Below are 21,059 nucleotides of genomic sequence, written 5' to 3'. Positions count from 1 at the left end.
GAGTTGAAGGGATACAGACGGTGTAACAGGACTAGATACAAAAACTCAAAAATGAACAGCACAATAATACCTAATGATAACGTAATCATGTTAAAACACTGAATGAAGCTGCATCTGAGCTATAGGTTTTTGTTTTGTTTTGTTTTGTTTTGATTTTACTATTATTATTACTTTTATTTCTTTTCTCTATATTAACATTCTATATCTTTTTCGGTTATGTTGCTAGTTCTTCTAAACCGATGCAAATGTACTAAGAAATGATGATCATGCATCTATGTGATGATGTTAAGAATTACTGATTGCATACGTAGAATGGTATGATTTCTAAATGTTGGGTTAATTTCTTTTTTTCCGTTAATTAAAAAAAAAAAAAAAGAGAAGGGGTAATTGGAGCTGAAGGGATACAGACTGTACAACGGGACTGGATATAAAAACTCAGAAATGGACAGCACAATACTACCCAATTGTAATGCAATTATGTTAAAACACTGAATGAAGCTGCATGTGAGGTATAGGTTTTTTTTTTTTTCTTTCTATTATTGTTTTAATTCTTATTCTGTTGTCTTTTTATTTCTTTTTCTAAATCAATGCAAATGTTCTAAGAAATGATGAATATGCAACTATGTGATGTTATTAAGAATTACTGATTGTACATGTAGAATGGAATGATTTCTAATTGTTTTGTTAATTCTTTTTTTAATTAATTAAAAAAAAAATCTCATGTCCTATGCAAAGTTCCATGTACTTAAGATGTTCAATCAACTATCTACATAAGTTATATTAGGAGATGCACTAGTCAAAGTATAGATTTGTACCAAATAAACATTTTTTGCTTTAGTTTCACACATTAGTTGAAATTTTAAACTATTAAGTACCATCTGTTTTCAGCACACTGCAGTAATGACATTCTTTTGTTCTTCCTCATGCAAAAATTTTTTTTTAATTTGTACATTTAGTCACTATCATTATACACTCTAGGCATTCCTAGATTATACCATCTCGATCTTCATCGTCTATCTTTCTTTGTGATTTCATTTATGCCCCATCCCTCCTCCCTCTATCATTCTCGCATACAGCTTCATTCAGTTTTTAACATAATTGAATTACATAGGTAATATTGTGCTGTCCATTTCTGAGTTTTTATATTCAGTCCTGTTGCACAATCTGTATCCCTTCAGCTCCAATTACCCAATATCTTACCCCATTTCTATCTCCTGATGGTCTCTGTTACCAAGGAAGTATTCCAAGTTTATTCACTAATGTCAGTTCATATCAGTGAGACCATGCAGTATTTGTCCTTTTGGTTTTGGCTAATCACACTCAACATAATGTCCTTAAGGTCCATTCATGTTGTTACATACTACATAACTTTATTCTGTCTTACAGCTGCATAATATTCCATCTTATGTAAATGTCACAGTTTGTTTAGCCAACTGTCTGTTGATGGACATTTTGGCTGTTTGCATCTCTTGGTAATTGTTAATAATGCTGCTATAAACATTGGTGTGTAAATGTCCATTTGTGTCCTTGGCCTCGTGTCCTTTGAGTAGAGACAGCATATAGATGTGTCCTGTTTTTAAATCCATTCTGCCAGGTTATGTCTTTTGATTGGAGAGTTTAATCCATTAACATTCAGTGTTATTTCTGCATGGGTAGTACTTTCTTCTACTCTTTTGCCTTCTGGATTTTATATGTCATATCTAATTTTCCTTCTTTTTACCTTTACTCATAGTCTTCCTCTCTACACTCTTCTCCACACCTCTCTCTTCTGTCTTCGTATCTGTCTCTAGTGTTCCTTTAGTATTTCTTGCAGAGCTGGTCTCTTGGTCACAAATTCTGTCAGTGATTTTTTGTCTGAAAATGTTTTTAATTTCTCCCTCATTTTTGAAGGACAATTTTGCTGGATATAGAATTCTTGGTTGGCAATTTTTCTGTTTTAATAATTTAAATATATTATCCCACTGTCTTCTTGCCTCCATGGTTTCTGCTGAGAGATCTACATATAGTCTTATTGGGCTTTCCTTGTATGTGATAGATTGCTTTTCTCTTGCTGCTTTCAAGATCCTCTCTTTCTCTTTGACCTCTGACATTCTGATTATTAAATGTCTTGGAGTATGTCTATTTGGATCTGTTCTCTTTGGGGTACGTTGCACTTCTTGGATCTGTAATTTTAAGTCTGTTCTAGTTTGCTAGCTGCCGGAATGCAATATACCAGAAACGGAATGGCTTTTAACAAGGGGAATTTAATGAGTTGCTAGTTTACAGTTCTAAGGCCGAGAATTAAAACAAGTCTATAGAAAAGTCCAATCAAAGGCATCCAGGGAAAGATACCTTGGTTCAAGAAGGCCGATGAAGTTCAGGGTTTCTCTCTCATCTGGAAAGGCACATGGCGAACACAGTCAGGGCTTCTCTCTCAGCTGGAAAGGCACATGGCAAACGCAGTCAGGGCTTCTCTCTCGGCTGGAAGGGCACATGGCAGACACGGCGTCATCTGCTAGCTTACTCTCCTGGCTTCTGGTTTCATGAAGCTCCCCGGGAGGCGTTTCCCTTCTTCATCTCCAAAGGTCGCTGGCTGGTGGACTCTCTGCTTTGTAGTGTTGCAGCATTCTCTGCTCTCTCTGAATCTCTCATTCTCCAAAATGTTTCCTCTTTTATAGGACTTCAGAAACTAATCAAGACCCACTCAGATGGGTGGAGACATGTCATCCCCTAATTCAGTTTAACAACCGTTCTTAACCAAATCTCATCAACCAGGGAGATGATCCCATCACAGTCCCAAATACACAGCATTGAATAGAGACTACTCTACCTTTAAGAAATGGGATCCATATTAAAACATGGCTTTTCTTAGGGGGCATACTTCCCTTCAAACCAGCACAAAGTCTTTCATAAGAGTTAGGAAATTTTCAGTGATAATTTCCTCCATTAGTTTTTCTCCTCCTTTTCCCTTCTCTTCTCCTTCTGGGACACCCACAACATGTATATTCGTGCGCTTCATATTGTCTTTCAATTCCCTGAGTCCCTGCTCATATTTTTCCATTTTTTTTCCTATAGTTTCTGTTCCTTGTCGGATTTCAGATGTTCCGTCCTCCAGTTTTGAAATCCTATGTTCTGTCTCTTGAAATCTACCATTTTAGGTTTCCATTGTTTTTTTCATCTCTTCTACTGTGTCTTTCATTCCCATAAGTTCTGTGATTTGTTTTTTCAGACTTTCAGTTTCTGCTTTTTGTTCTTTCCTTGCCTTCTTTATATCCTCCCTCAATTCATTGATTTGGTTTTTGATGAGGGTTTCCATATCTGTTCGTACATTCTGAATTCATTGTTTCAGCTCCTGATATGATTTGAATTGTTGGTTTGTTCCTTTCATTGGGCCATATCTTCAATTTTCCTAGTGTGATTTGTTATTTTTTGCTGGCGTCTAGGCATTTAATTACCTTAATTAGTTTATTCTGGAGATTGCTTTCACTTCTTTTATCTAGGGTTTTCTTGCTGGATGAATTTGTTGTCTATCTGTTCTTTGACATTCCGTTCAGCTTTATCTGGACCTTTAGCTTAAGTTTTATTTAACAGAGGAGAATTTTTCAGTTCTTGTTTTCTTGTTTCTTGTCCTGTTTGTGTGGTACCTTTCCCCCCACCGACACTTAGGAGGGTCTACTTAGATATTACATACCCCAGCCAGATTTTCCCAGACCAAACTGGCCTCCTATCAGGAAGAATGAGTCACCTGCGTCTGTTTTCCCTGAGGGTGAGACCCAGCAGGTTGAAAGACTTTCCTGTGAAGTCTCTGGACTCTGTTTTTCTTATCTTTCCTAGTATGTGACGCTTGTCTGACTGCAGGTCCCACCAGCATAAGATGATGCGGTACCTTTAACTTTGGCAGACTCTCCCTGCTGGTGGCGTGGTGGAGACAGAGGAGAGGTTGTAGGCTGGTTTTAATGGCTTCAAATTAGCAAGCCCTGGTGTCTGAATTCCTTGATGGAGGGATTCCACCTGGGTGGGGCTTCACCCCTCCCCTGGGGAAGGCACAGGCTCCAGACAAGCCCCCCAAAGAGCTCACTTCTGCCTATGCCTAGGGCAGTTGCAGCCTGAAAAACCTTGCCGCTGTATTCAGAGGCAGTCAAGTCTTTGTAGATACACAGCCACAAAAACCTCTGTTTCCTTCTTTTTTTCCGCTCCTTTTTCTGTAGTCCTGCCCCTTTGGCACCAGGGCAAAAATGAGCAACCTCCGCTTTGATCAGGTTCACCTAAGCTGGGAGCCTATTTTTAGTAGTCAGAATTTGTTAATTAGTTCCACAATTGGCGTTTGATCGTGCCCAGTCCCTGCTGCTGGTAAAGTCCTTGGCGTTTGATTGTGCCCAGTCCCTGCTGCTGGTAAAGTCCTATCCTTTCCCCTCTGTAAGTGGCCTGTGGGGGAGGGGACTGGCAACCACAGCTTTGGGAACTCACGGTTCTGGGGGGTGCTCGCAGCCGGTCCAGCTGGTCCAGACTGGGATATGCTGTGTATCTGGTTACTGACGTGGCCCCAGGAGCTGTTCTGTACTGTTTCTGGTTATTTAGTAGTTGTTCTGGAGGACGAACTAAAATGCACACGTTGTTAAGCTGCCATCTTGACCCGGAACGATATGGTCCTTTTTTTTAAGCTTTCGTATATGTTGTTAGGTGCAAAAGTATTTGTGATGATTTCTTCTTGGTGGATTGTGCCTTTAGTAATATATAGTGTCCTTTGTACCTTATAATAGCTTTTGACTTTAAGTGTGTTTTGTCCAATATTAACCCTAGCTCATTTTTGTTGTTGTTGTTACTGTTTGCATGGAACTTTTTCCAACCTTTCACTTTCAGTTTAATTGTGTCTTTAAGACTAAGATGCGTCCCTTGTAAACACCATATAGTTGGGCCATACTTTTTTTTTTTGGTCCAGAGAGCATTGTCCATCCCACGGTGCCAGGGCCAGACTCATCCCAGGGAGTTCACACTTAAGTTGTCAGGGAGACTTTTTCCCCTGGATGTCGTGTCCTGTGTAAAGTAGAGGCTAATGATTTTCCTTGCAGAGTTGAGCTTAGAGAGAGAGGCCATATCTGAGCAACAGAAAAGATTTCCTGGAAACAACTCTAAGGCCTCATTATAAGGTAGTCTTAGCTTGTTCACTACAAAAATGAGTTTCATGAGGGCATGCCTCAAAATCAAGGACTTGGCCTATTTTCTTGGGAATCCCCAGTGCTTGAGAGGGTACCTGAGATTTCCCAGATGGGAAAGTTTAAGAGTTAAGCTATTAAAAAAAAATATATATATATATATACATACATATATATATTCCCCATCTTTGGACCCTCAAGGGACTCTACCACTTCTCTTTAATTGTCAGTCCACTATAGTCTGAGATGTATCCAGGTATTATATTTAACTATACGGAATCACAAGGCCTTGTTAGGCCTTGTTCCCTTCCTAAACTCCAGGAGTCTGGGTTGTTTAAATGAGCTATCCAGATTGGTTAATTTAGATTGTGTGTTACAAAAAGTTTAAGTTCTAGACATAATATACCTCTTTGCCTTTTGTCTCATACATTCGGTGAAGGTCTAGAGTACATACACTGTCATTTTTTACCCTGCATTCTAATTCACCTTAGCCCCGTTTAGATTGGCTTCATTTTTATCTCTAATTGAGGTCTGATGTCTTTTTCCATTGTTTAAACTGTTTTTGTATATAGCTGTCCTAACTTTCAGGGCTGCAGCACTCCATTTCTGGGTTTTAGGTGTTACAGAGTTACTCAAAGTTCCAGAGAAATACTGACTCATAAACCTGAAGCTCAGTGTCTCCAAAATTAGAAATGCACTTAGAGCTTTGGACTAAATGTGGCTGCTGTAAGGGCTTACAATCTATGTTCTAATTTTTTGTAAGGATTTTCTTTAAAAAACCTTGCATATCGTTCTTTTGTTTCTGGCATATTTTGCGCGGTACATTGCCCCCATGGTTTATTCATTTTTTGTATGTGCCTCTCAACATCCTTCCTTTTTATAGCTACACTATATTCCATCATATGAATGTATCACCATTCACTATTGTGCTTCTCCATCATTGTATCCTTCAGCTCCCTCCCATCTCTTGGGCATCATCAGTAATGTCTGGAATAAACAAACCATGTCATATCCTTGCCTGATTGTACAATCAGCAGCACTGTCAATTTTCGACTGTTCATTAGTTACAAAGAACCAGCAAACACAACATCACCTACTATCATCACCTACTAACATCACCTACTATACTTTGGTTATCCCTAGTAGTGCTGTGGTACTGTTGATGTCTTTCTATTAACTGTTGGCCATAGTATACATAGTAAATTTCCCCCCTATATCCTTGTACTGTATACTCTTTGCCCACTTTGAATCATTGAAATAGTTCATGTGAGAACTTACCTATATTGTAGATTTAATCAGTGTGATACATGACACTATACATCTTCTTTCAATCACATTCACCTTCAGTAGTGCAGTGTTACTTATAAATCTTCTAATTAGTTGCCATCACTTCTAGTTGTTTCCTTCATTTAGATTCGACCTCACTACTTAGCCTTTCCTCTATTTCTAGCTCTTTTGTACCTCCATGTTTGCTATATTCTACGGTGTGTCCTCTTAGATTACCTATACCGCAGTCATAGTAGCAAAATCATACAGTCCTCTGTTCCTTTGTGTCCTCAAGATTCTTATATGTTTTAGAACCTCATTTTGTCTTACTGCTGCATAATACTCCACTTTATATATATATATATATATATATATATATATATATATATATATATACACACACACACCAGATTTTGTTTATCCACTCTTCTGTTGATGGATACTTAGGATTTTATCCATCTTTTAGCAATTTTTGATGACTGATAGAATCTCTTTACTTGTACTTGGTTTGTTGAGATCTTCTAATTCTTCTTGAGTCAGTGTAGGTTATTTTATGTGTTTCTAGGAATTTATCCATTTTGTCTAAGTTGTCTAGTTTGTTGGCATATAGTAGTTCATTATATTCTCTTATAATCTTTAAAATTTCTTCAGGTTCTGTCATAATGACCCCTTTCTCTTTTCCAGTTTTGTTTTTTAACATCGTCTCTCTTTTTTCCCCCTAAATTTCTTATTTTTAATTCAACATTTAAAACATTCACAGATGAAAGTATTATCATTGACATCTCCATGGAAGATGTACCAAAGTATACAGTCATTCTACATTACAGAATTGTGTGACTATGTAAATGATTATCCCTAGAATTTATATGGAAAAACACCACTTAAAAAAAAAAAAGCTTTGGGAGAAGATGGCGGCTTAGTAAGACGCCCGGGTCTTAGTTCCTCCTCCAGAACAGCTACTAAAGAAGTAGAAACAGTACAGAACAGCTCCCAGAGCCACGACAGAGACCAAAAAGACAGCGTACCCCATTCTGGAATGGCTGAACCGGCAGGGAGAATCTGCTGCGGTGAGATCACCGAGGGGCGCACGCTTCCCCGGGCCGGGGCAGTTGGCGGCCGAAGTCCCTCCCTCCCTCCTTCCCGGGCCGGCTGAGAGAATTGGACAGGCGGTTTCCTCAAGCCGCGGCGGCTGGCGCCCCCCTCCCCCCACGTGCGGCCCCCCAGACTGGCTGGGAGAATTGTATCAGAGGTTCCCCAAGCCATGGAGAGCAGCGACCGGGGTCCCTTCCATGCACATGGCTTCCCGGTCCGGCTGGGAACGTTGGATAGGCACTTCCCCAAGCCGCGGTGGCCGGCGCCCCCCCGCCATGCTTGGCGTCCCGGGCCGGCTGGAAGATTTGGACCGGCACTCCCCCAAGCCGTGGAGACCAGCAACCCTCCCCACGCGCGGATTCACGGGCCGGCTGGGAGATTTGGATCGACACTCCCCCAAGCCGCCTCGGCAGGCGACCCTCCCCCACAGCGAGAGTTTTCCAAAGTTAAAGGAGCCACAGCATCTTTTACTGGTGGGACCCACAGGCAGACGAGCGCCACGAGCGCCACCTACTGGGCAGGATAGGAAAAACAGAGCCCAGAGATTTCACAGAAAGATCTTTCAACCTGCTGGGTCCCACACCCAGGGAAATCTGATTAAATGCCCAGACGCCAGCAGAAAATAACGGATCACGCTCGGAAAATTGAAGATATGGCCCAGTCAAAGGAACAAACCAATAGTTCAAATGAGATACAGGAGCTGAGACAGCTAATGCTGAATATACGAACAGAAATGGAAAACCTCTTCAAAAACCAAATCAATAAATTGAGGGAGGACATGAAGAACACATGGGCTGAACAAAAAGAAGAAATAGAAAATCTGAAAAAACAAATCACAGAACTTATGGGAGTGAAGGACAAAGTAGAAAAGATGGAAAAAACAATGGATACCTACAACGGCAGATTTAAAGAGACAGAAGCTAGAATTAGTGAATTGGAGGATGGAACGTCTGAATTCCAAAAAGAAACAGAAACTATAGGGAAAAGAATGGAAAAATTCGAGCAGGGTATCAGGGAACTGAATGACAATATGAAGCGCACAAATATACGTGTTGTGGGTGTCCCAGAAGGAGAAGAGAAGGGAAAAGGAGGAGAAAAATTAATGGAAGAAATTATCACTGAAAATTTCCCACCTCTTATGAAAGACCTAAAATTACAGATCCAAGAAGTGCAGCGCACCCCAAAGAGAATAGACCCAAATAGGCGTTCTCGAAGACACTTACTAGTTAGAATGTCAGAGGTCAAAGAGAAAGAGAGGATCTTGAAAGCAGCAAGAGAAAAACAGTCCATCACATACAAGGGAAACCCAATAAGACTATGTGTAGATTTCTCAGCAGAAACCATGGAAGCTAGAAGACAGTGGGATGATATATTTAAAATACTAAAAGAGAAAAACTGCCAACCAAGACTCCTATATCCAGCAAAATTGTCCTTCAAAAATGAGGGAGAAATTAAAACATTCTCAGACAAAAATTCACTGAGAGAATTTGTGTAAATGTTCTGAAAAATGATCATGTTGATGAATATACAACTATGTGATGATGATATTGCGAGCCATTGATTGTACACCTAGTATGGGATGTTCATACGTTAAGAATGTTTGTATTGTATGTTGATCGATTTTATTAGGAAAAATTAAAAATAAAAAAGTTCTTAGTCATTGATGCAGCAGAGCAAAAGACCATAATCAAATTTTTCTTTCACATTTAAAAAAATTATTGCAATAGATTATATACAACAAAGCATTTCCTATTTTAAACTCTTTAAAAGACATGTCACCATTCAGTTGTGTCAATTGCAGTTACAATGTTGTGTGACCATCAATAACATCAGTCTCCAAAACTTTCTCATCCCCAAACTGAAACTTTTGTACCATTAAGCCTTTTTGTCTCGCAGACCACATCCAGAGCCTACCAATTAGTTTTATGTTTGTATCTGGACCCCACAAACTGGCAGCAAAAGTTGGACCTCGGTGATGATATCAGTGAATGTTGGGAGAAGGTAAATAAGGTGTAGAGTCCCCACCACTACCGCCCTTAAAATTTCCTGAATAATTCAACAAAACTTAGTAAAATTTTCCTAACAAAATTTGCTGCTATGAGTAAAAGTCAGCTCTCGGAGTTGGAGAGAAGGAATGGCGAAGACCATTTTTCTGTCCTTAAGTAGTATCACTGGGGGATTTGCTGCACTTCACAGATCGGTTGATGTTTGGAGATTTTCCAAGCAGGTGACTGATGCACTTCTCTCTGGCCAGTAGACAGGTGGCCTGGAATCCCTAGCTCTAGCAGGCAGAGAGCACTGCTCACCAGGCAGGGGTGCTGAGCCAGGTAGGTAGGTGTATTTTCAGTTTAATGAATAGCCATGTTGAAGTTATTTTCTTCTGTCATCTTTTCTTCTTCCTTTGGATTTAATTGCTGCTCCCCCACCCTGATTTTTAGAGAAACATGCATACATCATTGATTATCAGCCTTTATTTTTTCTAACATGCAATTATGACTGAAGCATTCTTTCTAAACCTGGCCCTTGGTGTTTTAGTTTGCCAGGATTGCTGTGATGCATACTGCAGGCTGGTTGGCATAAACAACAGAAATTTATTGTCTTGCAGCTCTGGAGGCTAGGAGTCTGAAATCAAGGTACTGGCAGGTCTGTTCTTCCCCAGAAGTCTCGTTTTCTGATAGCAGTTTGCGTGCCTCTGTCACATGGTGCTCTGCCCAGTTTGGTCTCCTCCTGTGGCTTCTGCTTTCATGTCCAAATTTCCTTTGCTTATAAGGACCCCGTCACCTAGGGGTAAGGCTACCCTTATTTAATCTCGCCTCACCTTAATAGCATCTTTGAAGATCCTATTCACAGATGATTTGAAAAGGTCTTGTAGGGCGAAATGATTCCATTCCCAACAGCCTGAATACCATTGGTATGTGATTTTTTTTTTTTTTAATTACAGTTTAGTGGCTATGTCCTAGTTCGTGTATCCTGAAAACAGAACCCAAAGATGAATTTTCTATTTTGGGATAAGTTAAAATTTACAGAAAAGTTTCAATGGAGAGAGAACTTAAAATGCTATATAAGTTCCTCATTGAGATGAAGAGACAAAAGAATTAGAATCTAAGGTCAGGGGGTAGAATTTGGGATTCCAAAATGGGATGGAGGCAGTATAGATTAGGGTCTTGGCAGTGGCCAAAATGGACAGTTTTGGGACCAACAAAGTGGTCTGTGGGGAGTCTAAAGTTGGGACATATGCTAAGTTGGAATGAGGGTACTGAATTATTTGTATAAACTAAGGAGCCAGGATAAACACCCTCAGGGAGTCTGCATGGTGTGTCCATGTTTCTCTCCAAAGGATTGATCTCAGCTCCTTCAGGTAATTGCTGTTGTTGAGCTTCTTGTTGTTTTTGCTGATTATGCTAAAATTTTTCTGTTTTGAGTTTCACTCTGTGGTTCTTGAGCCAAACCCTTAGCACAGTTGGATATATTCCCATTTTAAAGGCCATTTCTTTCTGAAGATCAGGGCTTGGGTACAGGTTCTTATTGAACAAGATTTTCAAATCTTCTAGTTGTTTTTCAGTAAATATAGTTCTTTTCCTTTGTGAATGCGTCTGGTGGTTACCTTCACAATGCCAAGATCTGGCGGCTTCAGGGGCAGAATACCTAGCGTGGTGCACCTCCTCATGGGGTGGGAGAGGAGCACCTTTAGGAAGATCCTCTGAGTTTGCCATCATTCACTCTTGGTCTGTTCAGGTGTTCAGATCCAGTGACCCTATAATCAAATTTTGAAGAGCTTTTCTTTTTTAGTGATTGTTTTTTAAATAAAATGCAAGAAAATTGGAAATTGGCTAAATACTGCTCATACTTTAAAAAAACAAAGAAGGAAAACCCGTTAGAAATCCCTGCTACTAAGTATATAGTTATTTAAAGACAATACCTGAGTAGTGGCATTAATTAAATTCATTTTGGCATTACAAGATAAGTATGATATTTCAAAATGCCGTGCTTTCCTTCTGGGAGAAATTTTTACCAAGAAGATAAAGTTTAAACAGATAAAAAAAAAAGTACTTCATCCTTTCTTTTCAGTATAAGTTCATTTGTTTCTTCTTTTAACCCGGTTCTCATATCCTTTCCTATACACAAAATGATTAACGATTTCTAAATATTGCCTATCCAGCAATGTGCTTAGAATTTAGCAGTCATCTTACCAAATCTGTCAGAGAAACACTCCATATATGCAAGTTCCACTAACACAGCTAAACAGAAATGCCTATGTAATAAATTCCAGCATCATCTCTGAATTAGCAGATTGTTTTAAAATGCATACACCGGCGGGCCGCGGTGGCTCAGCGGGCAAGAGTGCTTGCCTGCCGTGCCGGAGGACCCCGGTTCGATTCCCGGCCCCAGCCCATGTAAAAAACAAACAAACAAACAAAATATAATAAAAATAAAACAAGAAAATGTTTAAAAATGTTTCCCTTTCTTCCTCCCTTCCTTCCTTCCATCCTTCCTTCCTTCTCTGTCTTTCCTTCCCTTCCTCCCTCAAAAAAAAAAAAAAAAAAAATGCATACACCCTGAATTCATATAAACCTAGGTAGTTTACCCATTATTCCCTCTATGCCTATACGGAAATCAAATTTGTGTTCTGTCATTCCTACATGTGAAAAATAGGGAATGCTTTATAAATCTACCCAATTAAATTAGTAGGACACATATATTCCCGAATAGGGTAATAAAGGTAGTAGAGCTGGAATTGTCTAAAATACATATTTTGAAGACTTTGGTATCTGTTATATGAAGAAAATACCAGAAAAGAGGATTTCTTTATTTCCCTAATTAAACACCAATTAAGATGACTGCTAAAAATACTTAAAAAGTCATCTAAAATATATAAAACATTGTATTTAAACAGAATGGCCACCAGAAAATATTGATAGCTATATGGCCTGGCAGATGTTTTTTAAGTCAAGCCCTTGGCAGTCTTACTACAAAATGTTTTAGAGGAATCAGATTTGATAGCAGAATAGTGCAGCTCTCATGTGGCATCCTGTAGCAGCAGTAACCAATTGAGACTTGCTACCAAAACTACTTTAACAACAAGAATTTTTTACATGTTTCAAGTTTTTCTACTATTCTACCTAGAATTGTTTCCTATCAATATAATCAAAATTTCAAAATATTCATAAAATATCACTTTGTGTATACCATTGAGTTTGAAGAGAATTTTCTCTGCACTGCCACCCTGTTTAAACTTCAGTTGTAATTCTCTTTACATTCTTTTCCCAAGACACAACACACCCTATTTATTGCCACAAAGCCCCTGAAATCTGTTCATCAATCTATGTCTGTTTCATCACTATGAAAAAGCCACTTAAAAGTGTATGCTAAAATTTGGTAACATCAAGTCTAACTGCAAAATAAGCCAAGTCTGGTGAAGGAAAGACCAATAAAACACATATATATGCTCTATCCCTAATAAAGTGGCATTACCTACTGTGACAGTAAAGCTCAGTGATATCTCTGGCTAAACTTTCACAATTTTTATTAAATTCTTGTCTAAATTTAACAATATCGGATTTTGTAGACATCATCCCAAAGTGAAAATATTTAATAAATGAAAGCAAATCAGACATCTAAGATGTTTTCTTATTAAACAGTAAGGTAACAACTACACAGAACACTGTACACTTGCTCAGTTTTCATACAAGCCATGTTGTTCATTAAACTTTATCTCCTAATATTTAATATAGTAAAATTATGAAATAAGGTTGTAGTTTCCATATAACATTTTATTTATAAGTGCCTTGCCAAGATAACTAACATTCTGACCGTTTCACTGAAGTTTCTGAATTAGCATAACATATTCAAGGAAAAGAGTGAAAACCGAACATGGAAAGATAAGTCATCATAACAAATTGAAGTTAAGAAAAAGGAAAACTGAAATATCATTGGGGTGGAAAAGTCTAGACATTAGGTTGGAAGACAACAGATAACTATGGATTTTACAAATTAAGAGTTTATAAATTCATCGTTATACAAATCCTTTTTAATATAAAACCCAAGTTAAAACTGAAAGGTCTAAGCTTCAGTTAGACATTGCTACCCATCATAACTTGCCAGATCACAAACAAACCCATTCCACCCAATTCTAAAGAAAACCTAGGGCAGTATATAAGATTCTACAGAAGTTCCATGCACTAGAGTAACTTTCCAGAAATCTACAACCTCCAAATGGGTCCCTGGACCAGATAAGTCCTGAAACCTAGAAGGCCCCAGCTTCTCCAGAACATCAGCTAGTTCCATCTGCCTATCCGTTATTATTGACAGCTCTTCTAACAAGAAAAAGTTAGAATGGTCATAGCCCAACTACCCCTAAAGAGTGGCATTAAAAGATCAAAGATGATGGTGGAGTTACACAGAGAAGGTAGGGTTTAACTATTATGATTGCTGAATCATTAAATTGATTTTAGTCTCCAGTATCTTAGAGCAGCTAGAAGTAAAAACTTAGAATTGTGGAATTGTAACCAATATCAAACTGTGAAAACTGTTCTACAACTAATTGTTGTGCTGTGCTTTGAAATTTATTGCTTTTTTGTATATATATTATTTTTCACAAAAAAAGAAAAAAGTCGTTTGTTAAAAAAAATACTTCATCACATAGATGCATGATCATCATTTCTTAGTACATTTGCATCGGTTTAGAAGAACTAGCAACACAACAGAAAAAGATATAGAATGTTAATATAGAGAAAAAAATAAAAGTAATAATAGTAGTAAAAAAAAAAATACTTATTCCTTCTAGCTTCCTATATTCTGGAGCAGCTAGAAGGAAAAATCTGAGAGGATGGTATAGTAACCCATGACAAACTCTGGAATCTGTCTTGTGACTACTTGTTGAAGAGTTCTTTGAAAACTATTGCTTTTTGATTTGCTTGACTTTGTATATATGTTATATTATACAATAAAAAAAAGTTTAAAAAAAACTGTAAGGTCTGTTGTTACTTTTGGTCTGAAGCAGTATCAACTCTTCTGATCAAAAAAGGCCACAGCCATCAAGATTGTATTATTTGATTTTATTTTACACTAGGTGGTGGGCACAAAGCAGTTCTCCTTAATAAAGCTGACAATTAGCTTCACTCAGGACATTTTTAATAATGCACATTAAAAAGTATTCACCTTCACAGAAGACCTAAATAGATGGAAGGGCATACCGTGTTCATGGATTGGAAGACTAAATATAGTTAAGATGTCAATCCTACCTAAATTGATTTACAGATTCAATGCAATACCAATCAAAATCCCAACAACTTATTTTTCAGAAATAGAAAAACCAATAAGCAAATTTATCTGGAAGGGCAGGGTGCCCCGAATTGCTAAAAACATCTTGAGGAAAAAAAACGAAGCTGGAGGTCTCGCGCTGCCTGACTTTAAGGCATATTATGAAGCCACAGTGGTCAAAACAGCATGGTATTGGCATAAAGATAGATATATCGACCAATGGAATCGAATAGAGTGCTCAGATATAGACCCTCTCATCTATGGACATTTGATCTTTGATAAGGCAGTCAAGCCAACTCACCTGGGACAGAGCAGTCTCTTCAATAAATGGTGCCTAGAGAACTGGATATCCATATGCAAAAGAATGAAAGAAGACCCATCTCTCACACCCTATACAAAAGTTAACTCAAAATGGATCAAAGATCTAAACATTAGGTCTAAGACCATAAAACAGTTAGAGGAAAATGTTGGGAGATATCTTATGGATCTTACAACTGGAGGCGGTTTTATGGACCTTAAACCTAAAGCAAGAGCACTGAAGAAGGAAATAAACAAATGGGAACTCCTCAAAATTAAACACTTTTGTGCATCAAAGAACTTCATCAAGAAAGTAGAAAGACAGCCTTCACAATGGGAGACAATATTTGGAAATGATATATCAGATAAAGGTCTAGTATCCAGAATTTATAAAGAGATTGTTCATCTCAACAACAAAAAGACAGCCAACCCAATTACAAAATGGGAAAAAGACTTGAACAGACACCTCTCAGAAGAGGAAATACGGATGGCCAAGAGGCACATGAAGAGATGCTCAATGTCCCTGGCCATTAGAGAAATGCAAATCAAAACCACAATGAGATATCATCTCACACCCACCAGAATGGCCATTATCAACAAAACAGAAAATGACAAGTGCTGGAGAGGATGCGGAGAAAGAGGCACACTTATCCACTGTTGGTGGGAATGTCAAAGGGTGCAACCACTGTGGAAGGCAGTTTGGCGGTTCCTCAAAAAGCTGAATATAGAATTGCCATACGACCCAGCAATACCATTGCTGGGTATCTACTCAAAGGACTTAAGGGCAAAGACACAAACGGACATTTGCACACCAATGTTTATAGCAGCATTATTTACAATTGCAAAGAGATGGAAACAGCCAAAATGTCCATCAACAGACGAGTGGCTAAACAAACTGTGGTATATACATACGATGGAATATTATGCAGCTTTAAGACAGGATAAACTTATGAAGCATGTAATAACATGGATGGACCTAGAGAACATTATGCTGAGTGAGTCCAGCCAAAAACTAAAGGACAAATACTGTATGGTCCCACTGATGTGAACGGACATTCGAGAATAAACTTGAAATATGTCATTGGTAACAGAGTTCAGCAGGAGTTAGAAACAGGGTAAGACAATGGGTAATTGAAGCTGAAGGGATACAGACTGTGCAACAGGACTAGATACAAAAACTCAAAAATGGACAGCACAATAATACCTAATTGTAAAGTAATCATGTTAAAACACTGAATGAAGCTGTATCTGAGCTATAGGTTTTTGTTTTGTTTTGTGTTGTTTTGTTTTGATTTTACTATTATTACTTTTATTTTTTTCTCTATATTAACATTCTATATCTTTTTCGGTTATGTTGCTAGTTCTTCTAAACCAATGCAAATGTACTAAGAAATGATGATCATGCATCTATGTGATGATGTTAAGAATTAATGATTGCATGTGTAGAATGGTATGATCTCTAAATGTTGGGTTAATTTCTTTTTTTCCGTTAATTAAAAAAAAAAAAAAAAAGAGAAGGGATAATTGGAGATGAAGGGATACAGACTGTACAACGGGACTGGATATAAAAACTCAGAAATGGACAGCACAATACTACCCAATTGTAATGCAATTATGTTAAAACACTGAATGAAGCTGCATGTGAGGTATAGGTTTTTTTGTTTTTGTTTTTTTTTGTTTTTTTTTCTTTCTATTATTGTTTTAATTCTTATTCTGTTGTCTTTTTATTTCTTTTTCTAAATCGATGCAAATGTACTAAGAAATGATGAATATGCAACTATGTGATGTTATTAAGAATTACTGATTGTACATGTAGATTGGAATGATTTCTAATTGTTTTGTTAATTCTTTTTTTAATTAATAAAAAAAAAAAAAAGTATTCACCTTACAAATTGTTCTGCAATCCAAATATACAACAGCTTTGAAAACAGTGTTTAGAAAGCAGAAGCCAGTGTAAATTAAGACAGATTAAAACAACTGGAACAGAACAGGGGTTTTTTGTTTAATTGTGAGATATAGCATATATACAAAAAACCCATACATTTCCAAGTACATTTTAACAAGTAGTTATAGAACAGATTTTAAAGTTTGGTAGGGGTTACAATTCCACGATTTTTCGTTTTTTCTTCTAGCTGCTTCAAGACACTGGAGACCAAAAGAAATCAATATAATGATTCAGCAGTCATGCTCATTTGTTAAATACTATCTTCTCTGTTATACTCCTCCTTCTCTTTTTTTCTTTTTTGTGAAAAATAGTATATATACAAAACAATAAATTTCAAAGTACATTGCAGCAATTAGAACAGATTTTATATGACTCTGATTTTAGTTTTCTTACTGCATCATCAGTGTCAGAAATGTGTTCGTTCCGTCAGCTGGCTCCGTTGCTTGGGATTTACAGAATTACCTTTCTTCCTGGTTTCATTTCACCTTCTGATTCCATCCAATATTCTCTAATGTCAATTAGGACTTTCCCTTTAAAGTCCCAAACACTGATGTATCTCATTTTTCTAATCTGAAATGTTATCTCTGCTGCTGCTGCTCTGCTTGGATGATGATAGGATTTTGAGGTTTCACCAGTCTTGTGCTTCTTTACGGGTTTTTCTAGAGTAGCTTACCTTTTCCGTTTTAACTTTTTGTCAACTTTGCTATCGTAATCACTTACAGATGAGCTTGAAGAACCAAGTTCCTTTGATTTAGCCATTGCTCTGCTCCTGCAGCCAAACTACCTCCCTCACACTTGCTCACTATCTCAAGACTCCCTCTCTTTTTTTCTTTGGTAGTCTAGCTAGGGGTCCATCAATTTTATTGATTTTTCTCAACAAAAAAACCTTTTGCTTTTGTTTATTCTTTCTATTGTTTTATTGTTCTTTACTTTGCTTATTTTTGCTTTAATCTTCATTATTTCTCTTTTATTTTCTTTGGCATTAGTTTGTTGTTCTTTCTCTAAATTCTCCGGGTTAGCAGTTACATCCTCAAGTTTTGCTCATTCTTGTTTTTTAATATAGGCATTTGTGCAATAAATTTCCCTCTCAGCACTGCCTTTGCCACATCCCATAAGTTTTGATATGTTGTACTCTCATCATTCATCTTCAGATATTTACCAATTTCTCTAGCAATTTTTTCATTGATCTATTGATTATTTAAGAGTATGTTGTTTAATTTCCATATATTTATGAAAACTCTCGTTCTCTGGTAATTATTAATTTCCTTCTTCATTCCGTTGTGATCAGAGGAAGTGCTTTGGATATATTGAATTTTACTAAATTCATAAAGTTTCACTTTGTGTCCCAGCATATTATCTGTCCTGGGGAGAATGTTCCATGTACACTAAAGAAGAATGTATATCCTGGTATTTGGATGTATAATAATCCTTATATGTCTATTTGGTCTAATTCATTTAACCCTCTGTTTGAGTTCTCAAATCCCTTGTTGATCCTCTGTCTGGTTGTTCTGTTTGCAGTCAAGAGTGGTCTATTAAAGTCTCCCACTATTACTGTTGAAGCATCTGTAGTTTCCTTCAGTTTTGCCAATGTTTGCCTTATGTACATTGGAGCTCTTTGATTGGGAGCATAAACATTTATTATTATTTCCTTTTGGTGAATTGTCTCTTTATTAACACGTAGTGTCCTTCTTTGTCTCTTATGACATCTTTACATTTAAAGTCTGTTTTATCTGATACTAGTATAACTACTACTGATTTCTTTTGGTTACAGCTTGCTTAGAAGATCTTTGTCTGTTCTTTTACTTTCAATCTAATTGTGTCCTTGAGTCTAAGAAGTTTCTTTTGTAAACAGCATATAGATGGGTTATATTTTTTAATCTGTTATGCCAGTCCCTATTCTTATATTTGTGTGCCTCTTATTGTCTGTCAGTTCCCTAAAGTCTAATTCCATTTTTTCCATCTTTCTTGCCATTTATTCTTTTGTGTGCTCCAGTTCGATTGTTCTGTCTTCTAGTTCACTTATTCTTCCTTCTGGCTCTTCAAATCTCCTGTCATATGTATCATATATTTCTAATTTGGTCTGCTGTATCTTTCATTACTCTGAGATCTGCCATTTTTGTGTTCAATCTTTCTGATTCTTCTTTCTGCTATTATAATGTCTTCCTGATACCCTTTTTTCTTTCTAAATATCCTTGAGTAATTATTGCATATTCTGTGTTCCCTCTGGATTTTTGACTTGGTCATTTGGCTGGGCCATTTCTGCTTGGATCTTTTCATGCTTTGTGATTTTTATGTCATGTTCAGGGCATTTGATTATCTTTATAAGGTTATTTTTCAGGTTTGTTTCCTTCACTCATCTAAGGTTTTATATTTACTTGGTTTTGCATTGAAGGTTTCCTTTATACTTGGTTTGTCAGTTATTTTCTCTACCAAAGAAGTCCTAGATCTCATGTAGGGAATACAAGTCACCTTGAGGGTCCATTAAAAGCTAGGATGGAATGTATGGGTATTCAGTGGTAGAATGGCTGTGCACCTCCCAGGAGATTCCAGCTTAAGTGCCAGCTCTTGCACCAAAAAAATAAAAATAATAATAAAATAAAATAAGAATATAACCAAAATATGAAAAACAGCAACAACAAAACACACTTCAACAGTAGTGAGCCACAAAGTCAGAAGGAGATACCCCAAGTTATAATGGGAATGAACTCAGACTGATGCCCACCAAAGAATGAGAAAATTTAAGGAAAAAAAAATAATAGTATAAAAGTAAAAATAAATAAATGATTAAAATAAAATAGAATAATAAGAAATATATACATAATAAGAAAAATAAAGAACCCATTAAAAATGTAAATATTTAAAATACATAAAAACAATTGAAAATAACAGTTCTACTAATAAAATGCATATATGGAAAAAACATTTTTTTTAATGGAAAAAGAAAAAAGAATATTAGAGAAAAAATTAAAACCTAGCTAGATAGGAAGTTAGCCTGGCTGCACATATCCCTTCTCACCAGCAGGTGGTGATCCTGAGGTACCTCCTTCTCTTAGGCACCCCCATCCCCAACTATAGTGCTTGGAAGATAGCATGCATGGCAGAGGTGGGGGGTGGGGGGATGCTGCTCCCTTCCTGTGGTGGCCTAATGGCAGTTCCTGGCAGCCGACCCATAATACCTGGCTTTGTCAGATGCTGCATTCTTCGGACTGGCTATCTTCAACACCTGACTGAGCAATTGTTTCCTGTGCCTGCAACCCGGGTCCCTGCGGGTGCTGTTGACTATGGAGCTGCTTAGGCAGGTTTCCCCAGCCAGAAGCTGCAGCGGATGGGAGCAGAGGGATGTTCCATCACACTGTAGCCCACCCCCGGTGGGTATCATGGTCAGTAGACCCACCCCACTCTCCCTATCCCAGTCCTCCCACATCACTCCTTCCCAAAACTCCCTAGATACCTTTGTTTACTCACACCCTGGGGCCACAGTCCCAGTCTCTTTCTCCCTGTCCCCTGTCTTGTTCCACGGAGCAGGTGTGAATTTAATCCACTCTGCTCTCCCATCTTCCTGAAAGTCTTTGTCCTTGGTTTTTATATATTTCATTATCTTTTTTTTTTTTTTGTCTCTCTTTTCCTTTATTGCAGCCCTTTTTTTTGAATAGTTGATCTTCTATGACATCTTATCTCTTTCTCATTTCTGTTTCTGTATATTTTTAAAATACTTTTATGGTTACCCAGGGCTTTGTGTTACACATCCTACATCTAGAACCTACTAAACTGAAAAAATACCAACCTAGCTTCAATAGTCTATATATTCTCAGTTCCCATATTGCTCTGTTTCCCATTTATGTTGTTTTTGTCCCACTTGACCACTTCATATTTTGTAAGCCCCTTATAAGGAAAAATGTATTTTCCTTGTTCAGTTGTCTTCTTCTCTTAATAAGAATTAAGGAGTAAAGTGGTATATTGGAGATATAGTACTGTTGGTGTTGCATTTACGCTTTTAGTTACTTTTGGAGATACTCTTCATTTCTTCATACCACTTCAACCCATCTTTCCTGTCTTTTCCTTTGACC

The 21,059-nt window shown here is 37.5% G+C and overlaps 1 protein-coding gene and 1 pseudogene across 7 annotated transcripts in view; one reads left to right on the top strand and one right to left on the bottom strand.

The window, feature by feature from the left end:
* USP37 (ubiquitin specific peptidase 37) overlaps positions 1-21,059 on the top strand; it is a 143,994-nt gene that overhangs the window by 76,854 nt on the left and 46,081 nt on the right. The gene's annotated exons all lie outside the window — the stretch shown is intronic.
* Positions 10,586-11,203, bottom strand: LOC143676849 (divergent paired-related homeobox pseudogene; annotated as a pseudogene).

The sequence above is a fragment of the Tamandua tetradactyla genome, chromosome 3 (assembly GCF_023851605.1).
Source record: "Tamandua tetradactyla isolate mTamTet1 chromosome 3, mTamTet1.pri, whole genome shotgun sequence".
In the NCBI taxonomy this organism is placed as follows: Eukaryota; Metazoa; Chordata; class Mammalia; order Pilosa; family Myrmecophagidae; genus Tamandua; species Tamandua tetradactyla.
The sequence above is the reverse complement of the archived record's forward strand: the minus strand, read 5'-3'. Positions and strand labels throughout refer to the sequence as shown.